This window comes from Centroberyx affinis, unplaced genomic scaffold (genome assembly GCF_046629955.1).
Source record: "Centroberyx affinis isolate AG114_WGS23_722 - 3 ecotype Tasmania unplaced genomic scaffold, CSIRO-AGI_Caff_v1 ptg000389l_1, whole genome shotgun sequence".
NCBI lineage: Eukaryota > Metazoa > Chordata > Actinopteri > Beryciformes > Berycidae > Centroberyx > Centroberyx affinis.
Genome location: NW_027279057.1, coordinates 50,631 through 60,781, shown reverse-complemented (window position 1 = coordinate 60,781; position 10,151 = coordinate 50,631). Strand labels below are relative to the sequence as shown.

General features: G+C 39.5%; 1 non-coding gene across 1 annotated transcript; it reads left to right on the top strand.

Annotated features, from left to right (window-relative positions):
* The first annotated feature begins 7,096 nt into the window (after positions 1-7,096).
* On the top strand, positions 7,097-7,179 carry trnal-cag (transfer RNA leucine (anticodon CAG)). Its single transcript has one exon. It is a non-coding gene; the product is annotated as a tRNA-Leu (tRNA).
* The last annotated feature ends 2,972 nt before the right edge of the window (positions 7,180-10,151 follow it).

Genomic DNA, 10,151 nt, shown 5'->3' with positions numbered 1-10,151 from the left:
CTCTGTCCTGGAGTCAGCAGTCTTTGCAATAACAAAACAATGCATAAACATACTTTATACTGGTAAAAGACACTGCTGATGCTCTACACAGTATGATATTAAATGTTAAATTACTTACTGACACAGTGGCACACACTGCTATGGGACTGAGGACAGGCACTGAAGCTTGAGCATCTGTCTGAGGGTCTGGAGCCTGTAAAAGCATGGCAAGGAATATACTCACAAAAAATCATAGCATTTACAACACAATCAAACCTTAATGTAGGAGCCATTTGAACTTGAATATTAAATGTGTCTGTATATAGCTCACTCTGACCACTAGGGTGTAGTATAGGTTCTGTTCATGTGGTGATAGGCAGCACAGCAACAGGTGTTTTAAATGAACAGGAAATCAGTATGAGCCTGTAGGTGGTGGGGAGCACACGGTTCTTACTGTAATCCAGCTTTGTCTCAAACCCAGCATCAAACAAGACTTCATAAGCGGTAAAGTACTGATTTTGTAAATATTCAACCTTTGCAATAAATGGGAACATCACCCAAAGAAGAACATTTTTGGACATTGTTTATTTCAAGTGGATACGCGTCAAGAACATTCCTCAAGCCACCTATGTTAAGTGACTAATTAAGTTTGTTTTTTGGATAGTCACTACACTTAAGTTATTATTTCATACAGCTGCTCTACATGAAACACTATTATTTAGCTTTCAAGTGTCATTTCTATCTGTCATTTGAATGGTTCTAATACTCTTAATAATCTTGGGAGAAATTGTGTGTAGAAATACAAATACTTTAACTGTATTCGAAAAGTGAGCTATATCATTACTCACTGTCTGAGACAGCAATGCTGGCTGAAGAACTGGTACTTCCTTCAGTGGGGTCGGTGACTTGGGTCTGTAAAGCATTCAGTCTAAGGAACTTGTATTAATAACCCAATTTAAACAGTTGCTATTTGATCTCTATTTACCTTGGTTACTTTTCTGGCTGTACTAAGATTTGGCTTTGAAGCAGCAACATGAGCACCACCAAATCTTGGCTTGTTAAACTGAAAGGCAATAAAGCAAAGGTCCATGTCATGAGAGGACTATATTGTCAAACTATCATTCAGTGAACAAAATGTCAAATATTCATGGTCAATTTATGAGTGTTAATAACTGTCCAAATACCACTGACAAATTCAATGATGGTCGCTGCTCCCAGCACTTGTCCCAGTGCTGCACTCTGCTGCCCTACAGCCCTTTGGACAGGACCCACTGCTGCAGTCTGTTGCCCTGCGGGCCCCTGGGCAATACTTGCTCCGGTTGGCTGTTGTTCCATGGCAGAGTAGATACATCACTAATTAGTTTGTGTACTGATATGCATACACACGCACACACACACACACACACACACACACACACCACTTGAGTCTTTAATTGACCAGTGTTACCTTCTGAGTGTGGAATCCACACATACACTTCCTCACTTGACCGAACAAGGACTTCTGTCCATGTGTCTGCATTGGACATTTCTCAATCTAAAAATAATAGTTGTACATTTGATTGAATTGAACACGGATTAAATCATTGATTTTCATTTGCATAGTTACAGAGATCTGATGTAAATTATTTGCTCATTACATGTTTACTAGTCCATACCCGGGGATGCGCGCACCACAACTCCGTGCAGACTTGCCAAAAATGCGCATAAACAGTTTAAATTTGGGAAAATGGAAAAATCAGCTTCGTCAGTCCCTGCCTATGCCAATGCTCAGTGCCCATGTGCAGTTTCAGATTGATTGGCCAACCCATCGAGGAGCAAAATGGATGCAGACAGTTTTCCTCATTTTATAGTAGGATTAACTCATAGGAACCTAGCCTTTTATTGTATTTGATACAAGTTATAATGAGTAAAATGTATTGTGAAAGTAAATAACAATTAATACAATATACTGTGCCATGTATATACTCATACCCTTTGATAAAGCTCATACCACTTCTGCTGTCTGGGAGCTGGCCTGTTTCCTCCACCTGCAGGCCAGGAGCCAGTGCTAGCAAACTTCCTCAGATGTGACATCCACTCTGAGTCTGCCATCGCCTTGTGCCATTTTGATTTTGAAGACATTGTCTTTGGTGACAAAAGTGCTGGAACATGAAAGCCAGACCATCGGCCTTGTAATATTGTAATAATCCTATGAAAAACACAGTGGTGGCATAAGCCACCTAGGCTATATTGCGTCCGTGTTTGAAACACAGTTCATGAATTGACCTGATTTCCATTATACATATGTATTCTTATAGTGTGTGGTGGAAAATATCATGAATTAGAAAGCTAGCTGTATACCTTCTTAGGAAATTCTTTTAATGTTTGGTAATATTAAGTAGCCTGTAGTAAATAGCTCAGCAGTTTTGCTCCCAATGAAACAGAAGAGACAGTGTAACATAACATTGTCAGTTTGAATATGAAAAATGAAAATTGTGTCACTTAACCTAAGTTAGATACCGTTACGTACACACCGCCCGTCAAAGGTTTGGGGACACCTTGCCTTTTCTAAATTTTCAAACCACTATTTGATTCTCTGTGTTATTTTTCAATGAAGAAGTGAGGAAAATGTTCACATAAAATAGCTATTTCCTAATACTTCAACATGTTCATCAGAGTGTCTTCTCTGGTATGAAGAGAAGGTTTTTCCTCTGGGACGTCCTGCAGAGGCAGAGCATCTCAGAGGAACGCCTGGAAAAACTGACTCTTCACACAAGGAAAGTGTGTGCAGCAGTCCCAGCTGCTGAGGGGGTTTTTGTGATGAATGTACAGTTTCATTATTTTAGTGAGATCATCACAAATATTTGCATGTTTGATTTTTTTTTTCTCAAACTAAATTTGGTCTTTACTGGGGTTAAGTTATTGCAAACCGAAAAAGACCAATCCAAGTGTCACTGGACTCTCTGGTGATGTGTTGGGACGAGTCATTAATTACTTTTATTCAGCTGACTACATGCCTTTCTTGAAACATGAAATTGTAAACATAGGATTTTTTTTTTTTGTCAAAGTATTACTTTATCATTTGTTAGAGATATGATGCCAAAAGAAAAGTGTGACATTAACACCTGAACTGTCGAGCCACACTTGCCAGCTTAATTTAAAGCCTATTTGCATGTCTACTAAATATATACAAAGACACATATGGATTAATACAACACCTAATAGCCTATTACACCTTCACTCATATATACAACCATCAGTATCATTCTCAACATTAACACCCGTTTTGAATGTTATGGATAGATAACATTAGATGATGATGATAGATGCTGCTGCGATTAAGCACTTGTCTCATGTTTAATAATTGCTCATTACATGCATTTGGATCACATGCTTTGAGTATGCAAATCATCTGCTGACTTATAGCCTACATGTAAAAAAAAAATACACAGAAAACGCACCAATTGTCTGTCACATCTCAATGTTCTGCTCACATCACAACTGCTGTCAATCATCCTTGACATCTAATACTATGATGACACCACTGATGCAAATGAAGCTTCTTTCCAAACCTTCCCTAATGTGAGCAGGGCCACTGTGCACAGCAACAAACCTTTGAGTAGAACAATTAAACACATCCATGAAACATTCTCTCTCACCTTTTGTTTCTGAGAATGTCTCTACAACAAAGATTGTGTGGCGACAGCTCTCGTGTGTGAAGTTTCAGCTTTGAAGGCCTGGACTCAGAAGACGCTTTAAAGGGCCTTTTGTAGTTTCTAATCCAGTTCTGAAAGAGGAAGGATGGATTTATTTCACATGTTGATTTTTAGTGCAGCACTAAAATGAACCTTACTTCTATGGCACAGGTTTCCAAACCAGCAGCTGATGCAGCTCTTGATATTAAAGGTGAACCAACAGGTGTCATTCCTTCCTTAAAAAAGGACTTCAAAGTTTCCCTTTGCTCCTCATGTATCACTGTTCTCTCTTGTTGAGTAACAACAAAGAAAAAGCTAATCAGTAATAAAACAGACAGTGTTGAGGGGAAGTGTGGATTTTCTTGCTCATACACACCAGATAAGCAACTGTAAGGCTTTCCTCTCTGAGCCATCTTCAACCTGAAGGAGAAACAGAGAGAAACTTAACAAAGCTGTCTGTATATTTAAGAGAGGGCCCACTCTCTCTATGCAGCTTGGTCCAAAGCCTCATTTTGAACTCGTTCAGCATAAACAAAGTGCATGGTAAGTAATACAACTAACTTACCATATTAGTCCTGGGACTGACAGGAGACAGCTGGGAATTGGAGCTGTAAAGGGAGACAAAAAGAGACACATAAAGAGATATTACACAGACAGAGAGACAGACAGACAGACAGAGAGAGAGAGAGTATGGTGAAATGTAGTTATCAGGCCAGATGTATTGAAGCAATTATCTGTCTAATTCTCTATCATCCCATCAAGAAGTTATGTCTATAATAAGCACAGTATGGATTTCTGATAAAAATCTTGATTAAAATTAAGGATCATGAGAGTCCATGTTCAATTCAATTCAACTCAACTCAGTTATATTCAGTTCAACTTTAGTCACTCCTCTTTACGCAGTGCATTACCAAGGCGGGTCTAAATGTTACCAGATCACATTTTGCTGACTTGTGATCGGATGAGTCTGACACATTCAGTCCATGTACAGTATAATGAGAAATAACATGTAAAATGCATTCTATTCCTGTTGCTATAGATGTGAGTGGTCCAAGACCCGGTCTTACCTCCAGCTTGGGTGGGTGCTCCTCATCCTTCTGGACCCGCTCCTCGGCACTCTGATCGGCCTTCTCCTCCCTCAGCACCTCAGTGTTGAGCTCCTCCCTCCTCCTCTTCAGCTCTGCATTCTCCTTCTCCTGACAGGACACACAGACGCAGCAATGATGAGACAGAGCAAGTAGAGTACTGCTTGTTTTTTATCCTACCAGGTAGTGAATTGCATCACCTGGCGTCCCAGGTCTAAATCAGTCACTATTAGACTCTATAATGAATCTAATGCTGCCCTCAAGTGGTCATTGTAAGCTGCTACCTCTGAGTTTAAAAAATAAATACAACTTGTTACAGAAACATACCCCATAGGCTACGAAAAATGTGTTTTGTTGGCAGTTTTAGTAATCAAGTGGCACAGTGAGAAAATGTGCACTAGGCATGTAATTGTTGTTCTAATTAATTTTTGAGTCCAAAGTTTTTCTATAACTAATAGGTGTGCACAAAATTGTGTAATGAGTTAAACAGTGAGTGAAAATAGAAAAATATAACAATATTAATTACTTCCGTAGATGCCAAACAATAACATAATAATACATATGTCACTTGCACCATCAGTTACTAAGCTTTATGCTCTCTGCCCCTCTATATGTCAAGTCTCGCCAACTCAGGTAAAGTCATAGAAAATTCCCACTTTCCCACTTTGTTGGATCGGTCATCTATGCTTAACTCATATCAGATATATCAGTGTATCACAACTCACTCTGGCTACCATATCTATAGGCTACTATTACGATACATAACTCTAAAACCTTATTTACAACTACAGTCTTATCACTATCATTTTTCTTTTTCCTTTTCTTATTCTTTTTTCAATTAAGCACTTTGTAACTTCTTGTTTTGAAAGGTGCTATGAAAATAAAACTAAGACCCCGATGAAACGCCGGCCCCCCCCACTCTATCATATCGAAATTCAATATAGAGACAACCATTTCAATTATTAGAGTCAAAAATAGCAGCAGAGGGAGCTGAAGCAGGCTGAGCAGCAGCTGGAGAGCCACCTCCTCCAGTGGCAGGAGGAGCGGACCTGTCTTCTCAGGGATACAAACAAGAGCCAGCAGGCCCTGGAGGAGAAGGAGCTGGAGTGGACTGAGGCAGAGGCCAGCATGACGGACAAGATTGATGATCTGGAGCGTGAGATCCGTGGGGTTAAGGAGAAAAGGAAGAAGAAGAAGGGCAGCTGGCTGAGAAGAGTCTTCGATGCCTTGACCCCAACCCGAAAGCAGAAGTAGAAGAAGGAGAAGGAGAAGGAGAAGAACACGGAGTCCACTTCCAACAAGGACTCCAACAAATTCCTCCAGTGCTTCAAGCGAAGAGCCTGAGCACAATGACACCTGTGCTCACCCCTGACACCCCCCACTCACCATCAAATTCCCACAAACCCCTTTCCCTACCTATTTTTCCCTCAATATAATTTCATCTAAAATCATGCGCTGGCTGTATAGTTTTATTTCTATAGAGAATTGTAAACAGTGTATACACATAACTAAACTATCAGTTGTTTGTGTGGTTTTGATATTTAAATGCTGTTTAAAAAATGGAGCAAGTATAGAAAAGGAAGATATGGAGAGATATTGCAGTGTGGGATGTGATTCATCAATCCTAATTGTAATCAAATGGTAGTGTGTTTGAAACTGTGTTTGCCTTTACAGTCATGACACCACTACAGAAGGAAATCAACCTGTATGTGCTCTAAAGTACACACACACACACACACACACACACACAGTGAAGAGTAGCCTGATTTTTCAATTTTTCTCCCTGTCTTTTCAAATATGGAAGACCTAAAATGACTTATCCGTTTATTGGATTATTATTATTAAATGTAATGTCTTGGTGTGTGTTGTTGCTTAATGGAGTCCTTTTCTGTAGAAATGGATGTACAGAAGAGGATTCCATTGGATTTCTGAACTAATTATTTAAAATGAGTTGAAAGTTGAAAAATGTCTGTAATTTACAGCCATGCGGGGACTATTTGAATAATTTTCTAAAATGCTGCAGTGAAAATATTGGAGCATTGTTATTGTTTGAGACTTGGTGAAAAAGTTTTTTTTTTTTTTTTTTTTTACATATTGTGTTTTTATTGAGATTGAGATTTTCAAGCAAGTAAAACAGCAAGAAAGCGTTTTTTCCTGCGTTTTTTAAAAACAGTTTTCACTCACGCTAATTATTGCAGTGTTTCTCAACCAGAATAAAATATATAGAAAGCCATTAATAACCCGATGTTAACATGAGCGGGCCCGCGTATCTCAATTTGCCCAAACTATGACAATAAAGTTATTTTGAGTAAAATAAAAATAACACGTAATGCCCCTTTAAATCAGCTTTTATAGCAAGTCAGGATGGCCGAGCGGTCTAAGGCGCTGCGTTCAGGTCGCAGTCTCCCCTGGAGGCGTGGGTTCGAATCCCACTTCTGACAGCTAAGTTTTTTGGACTGCAGTTGCGTAAGGTCATGTAGTGCTGGGAGATCAGACGGCGAGGGAACTGTGATCATCAGAGGGTGAACATCCACCAATAAAACACCAAATTCACTGTCACAAAACCTTGCAGCCCGCAACCACCATTCATTGTTCGCTGAGCAAATGACATTGGCAAAAATCGTCCTCCTTTCCAACCTCACTTCGCCTCGTGTTTGTCTGCAGTAACTAGTTTGTGCCACAAGGTGCCGCTAGTTACTTTGATTGGAAATCAACAAGATGGCGAGGATTTCTTGACGGCGGAGTGATATGATTAGACGTGCAACAGCAGTCTGTTATGTGAAACGGTTCTGTTATCCAGAAATAATAGACCTCAGGATGGCCAATCAGAATTGAGTATTTAACAAAAGAGTGAAATAAAACGGTTTAATAAATAAGATAAGATGAAATATGGTATGAAACTGGGGAAACTGCATTGTTGCAGTACCAAAAGGAATACAATTCAGCGAGGGAAAAGACAAATAGAATATAAGAAATAAAAAAGCAATATAAAAATAGTTTTAAAACTGTAAAAGAATGAAACATTGTATTCACATTAACAAGTCTACAGAAGGCCATACATATGTACAGAAAGTGTCGTGGCTTGCTGACTAGTGTTATAATAAAGGTATAGCTACAACTTATCAAATATATTCACTTAACAGGTGTAGATAGCATAATGTATGAAGGATATGTATGGATATGTGCATTATCAGCTGCTCCAGCTCCCATATGTACAGAGAAATGTCAGTGTGCATAACGCATGTGCATTATCATCTGTTCACATCATCACTATATGATCAGCACATGGAGAAGGAAAAGTGTCACGTATGTCTTGTGCAGAGATATGCGGATATGCAGTCAAGAATTCTACCAGTGCGAGGTCAAAGGTCAAATTTTACCCTCAGAACTTGACTGACAGCACCTTAACCTCCCAAGAACACATGGGCACTTCACCATTACAGTGCTTAGGTAAATTAATACGGCATTTAGAATGTTCACTTACTGTGAAAGTAGACGAGCACTTTGTTTACATCTGCTCTGCACCCTAACCTCCTATGTCCTCTGCATCCTAACCTCCTATGTCCTCTGCACGCTAACCTCCTATGTCCTCTGCACCCTAATCTCCTATGTCCTTGGTATGGCCTGAAGTAGGCTACTGGTGTAAAAATCGACTTGCGTAAACGTAAAAAGTAGCTAATTTAAAAAGTTACTCAGGTACTTTTTTTGAAACATTTTAGATGTGATCTTTTCCATCCAACTCTGAAAAGATGAGAGGACAGAGTTCAAACTAGATTCTAGTGTTTTGGATAGCCAAGTACAATATTTCAGTAAAAACATACTTAAGTAAAAGTAAAATCACTGGCTGAAAAAATACAATACACACACAATACACAAGTACACAAAAAGCTACTCAATAACAGTCAATGGAGTAGCCTAAGTGTAATTAGTTACTTCCACCCTTGAATACCATAATCTTCTTTGTATCTACAGTACAGTCACTCCATGTTCCCCTTGTTCTAATGCAGTGATTCTCAACCTTTTTCATATCAAGAACCCTAATTTAGTACATATTACAACCAGACCTCCATTTGATGAAATTTTGTCTCTCGGACGTAAATCTGAGAATATTATTGTTAGATACGATCATGTCCAGATTTCCATGACTATCTGTATTGTAGGTAGAGAGATAACAGTGATGATCAAAATAGTCATTCCTCTACATTCTCTAATTGTGTTAACTTCTTGTGAATTAAATAATGCTGAAGTTTAATAATTCATCAGTTTGCTGGGGACCCCCTGGAACCCCCTCAAGGACCCCCAGTGGTCCCCGGACCCCATGCTGAGAACCACAGTTCTAATGTGTTATGTATATCACAATAGTAGTTAGTAGGCCTAATTTGCAAAATGAATGGAAACAAGTCGAGATGGGGGTTGCTCTCCTAAGAGATCTTGGGTTTTGTGATCATTATTAGCATTATGAGCTGTATTAAACCACTTCCAAACCTTTGCTTCAGAAAGAGTCAGTTTTCAAATTAAAATGCAAGTTGCAAACTTGTGCAGTGCAATGTTGGTGAAACTATAGCACGGGTCATGTTGCCGTAATTCATCCCATTGCCATTCATAAATGTCCCTCCTCTCTGTTTCCCACGAAGGAAGCCCCGCTCACTCGGAGAGAGGCTTTACATAAATAAGGCGCACCCATCTGTAGCGGCTGGTCCCGGTCTGAGCTGGATACTTGAGAGGAAGCTATCAGTCCCTCCAGTTAGTATCACAAAGATATTCATGTTTACCGTTTCACACTCTACTGACAAAGGAAACACACACATATGTAACAGAAGACACTGTTGACACCACGTCAAGCTATGGAAGTCACAAAATAGGTGTTAAGATTTGGTTTGTCGACGCTATAAAAACACGCTGTTTGAATGGGATTCCCTGAGTGTGTACCCCGCTAGCGTGTTATTTCCTGGTTACTCGCTTCGCTTTTTTTCGCTCCTTCCGGATTAAGAGAGGTCACGTGACCTTGCTGCTCCTTGTGGGAAAACTATAACGTCGCCCCCTGGTTGTTGCGTTCAGCGACAAATGCGTATCTTATCACTGTGGCAAAAATGATGTGAATCTATATTACAGAGTGCACTAAATTAAGTATAACCTAGAATACATGTCCATTAAAATAATCTTTCGTTGTTGATTGTAATTATTTGCTGGCTGATAATGGCGAAATTGAGTTTTTACAGTGTTTTATTGCAATGACCGCTGTTGAAACTCGTAGTTCATTACCATATCTATTGAAAAGCCGCTGCTCTGGCAAAGTCCGTGCCGTTAATTACGCGTGAGAAATTATTTAGCATTCGCCAGTGGGAAAATGAATGGGATTTTTCCTCAGCCATGAATGCAGCCATGAGGGGCGCTGTTGTCACTTTCCATCCCC